This window comes from Penaeus chinensis, chromosome 19, assembly GCF_019202785.1.
Source record: "Penaeus chinensis breed Huanghai No. 1 chromosome 19, ASM1920278v2, whole genome shotgun sequence".
NCBI lineage: Eukaryota > Metazoa > Arthropoda > Malacostraca > Decapoda > Penaeidae > Penaeus > Penaeus chinensis.
The window spans coordinates 15,579,983-15,583,068 of record NC_061837.1 but is presented as its reverse complement, the minus strand read 5'-3'; positions in this window follow the sequence as shown (position 1 = coordinate 15,583,068).

The window sequence follows — 3,086 nt, the reverse complement described above, 5'->3', positions numbered from 1 at the left end:
ATTTACTTAGCCATCTATCTATCTGTCCATCTATCTATCCGTCTGTCTATCTATTTATTTACTTATCCGTCTATCTATCTGTCCATCTATCTATCAATCTATCTTTCTTTATATCAAGGTATCTATCTGCCCATCTATTCACCCATCTATCTATTTGTCTGTCTATAGATTTATATATTTATCTGCCTACATTCCTATCTATCAATATATCTTTCCATCTATTTATTCAACTATTTATCTGTCTCTTCACTTAACGATCTATCTATCTGTCAATCTATTTATCTGTATATATGTTCATAAATCTGCCTATCTATCTAGTTATCTATCTGTCTACGATATATTTATCTGTATATCTGGTGTTATATATCTATATATATCTTTCTATCTGTCTGTCCATCTATCTTTCTATCTATCTGTCCCTTTATCTATCTATCTTCTTCATATCCGGCTATACATCAATTTATCTATTTATCAATCAATCAATCCATCTATCTCTCAACACACGGAAATTTTCGGTTTAGTACAATATGAATATACAATATATATATATATACTGTACGTAAGTGCTTGTGTGCGTGTTTATAAATAGACATCTGTGGTCGTTTCTGTGTGCATTAGAGAAAGTATTTAACTTCCATAATATTTAGGTAAATAACAAAAGGAAAATAAAATCCTGGATATAACCCAAAAGAATAGAGAAAAGCGTGAAAAAAAACATAAAAAATTTAAAAGACAGGCAGCAAAAAGAAAGGGTTGCGATATATTATATATATTTTTTTTTTAGATTGTAAATTTAAAAGAGGAATGATGAGATAACTGTAACCATTATTATTGTTTATTCTATTATTATTATTCTAAACCATTATTTAAGAAAAACACATTTAAGTCATAAACCGTAATTAAAAATATACTGAAGTGAATCACAATTCAGCCAATTTAATTTTATCTTACTACATCTTTCTCTTTGTATTATATGATCACCCATTTTTTTTTTTTTAGAGTTACTAGGTAACATTTTAACACTAAACACCACTTATTTATTATTTTTGGTTTCAGTTCATAATAAATCGATGTATTTTTAACGTTATCTGTAATTTTATTTTTGCATTCTGGTGTTTTTATGGCTAAGGAAATTCACGATTTTATTCTCTGTCTTTTTTCTTCTCCTTCTCTCCCTTCTACACCCTTTTCATTGTTTTTTTTTTTCGTTTTCGTTTATTTTTGTATTCATTATCTTTATCTCCCCTTCATCCCTTTTCTTATCACCTTCCTTCTTTTTCTTCTTCTTTCTCCTTTCTTTTTTTTCATCCTCTTCTTCCCTCTTTTTCTTTTTCGTTTATTTTGGTATTCATTATCTTTATCTCCACTTCATCCCTCTTCTTATCATCTTCCGCCTTTTTCTTCTTTTCTCCTTTCCTATTTTCATCTTCTTCTTCCCTTTTCCTTCATTTCTTCTATTTTTTCTCCTTGTTTACTTTAATCTCACATTTCTTTTTCCTCTTTTATTCTTTCTCCTTTCATCTTCTTTCCCATCATTGTTTGATAGCCTAACAAACTATAATTCATATTTATCTATCAAGCTGTCCGTACATCTGTATATTAGTCTGTCTACATCTGTGTACTTATGTGCGTATATATGTATGTATACATGTGTCTCTATATGTGTGTATATGTATGCATTTGTGTACGTCTGTATTTTTATGTATGTATGTATGTATGTATGTATGTATGTATGTATGTATGTATGTATGTATGTATGTATGTATGTATGTATGTATGTGTGTGCGTATGTATGTATGTATATATAAATGAGTAGCTGGAAGTGCCTATATGAATGTACAAATGTATGCATGTATGTGGGTATGCATGTCCGCATATAAGTATCTATACACATGAACGTATCTCTATCTACAGCTATTCACCTATCTCTCCATTCATTCATTTGCAGACACGCACACAAAAAAAACAAAAACAAATAACGAAATTTCACAGCAAAACAAACCCCAGCTCACCTTATTCCTCGACGGGTTCACCTCCACAGCGAGCCTGATGAACCGCACCTCAGTCTTGCGTAATGAGCACCACCTACCTTCTTTTATTCGAAAAGTATTCTCAAGGCAAAATGGTAAATGTGCGAGTGTTGGTTAAACTCGCTCTAACTACAGGGGCTCTAGATTCTCGAACTTTCGCTGGAGATAACTTCTATAATTCTAAAAGAAATACAAAAAAGAAAAAAAAAACTAAAAAAGAACGTAAAGGATTGTCTATAATTACGAAATGGGGATGGGCAACTCTTGGAATTTTCGCGCGCGTTGGTCACGTAATGATGAAAAAAAAAGCTACAGACGCCCCTAATGGACATTTAAAATATCTACGTGTTTTTTCTGTGTTTTATTATTATGATTTTCATTATCCACGGTCGTTAATGGATACTGTTTTCCGCCATTATATTAACCAACAGGAATATCCTCAGCGTCCATTTCATAGCATACGTAATGATGCGGTCACGACCATACAGACACAAACACACACACAAACTTGGCCATAACGATTTTATGCAGTCGTGAAGTAACCTATTCATATATCCGACACGACTACAATTTTCGCAGATAACAGATTAGGAAGTATCTGGAATGGGGACTAACATATTCTATAATTTTCGTATGGGAGACAGACCTGTAATCAGTCCATTCGGCGGTCTGTTCATGAGCGAAAAGCAAAGATGAACTAATGACGATTACGTTATTTTTTTCTCTCTTTTCGTTCATCATTAGATATTTGCCCAGTCCTTTTATGTTCTCATATCATCGAATCATACAGAAGATAACGACTAAAGGTGGTAAAGAAGAAATAGGCCAAATGAAATCTAATCCGATGGAAAAAGTAAGCAACAATAGTGATGAAAAAAATAACGCTTGAACTCAACCTGAGAATCGAGACGAAACAAACTGAGACAGCTCGGTCGTGCGCGGAACGGAGAGCATCCTCATCTCAGGGTATCTGGACCAACCTTGGCTCAGACAGAGAAAGGGTCATCGTGGCACTATAAAACATCGTCGACACCATCCCAGGGCACAGTGCAATCT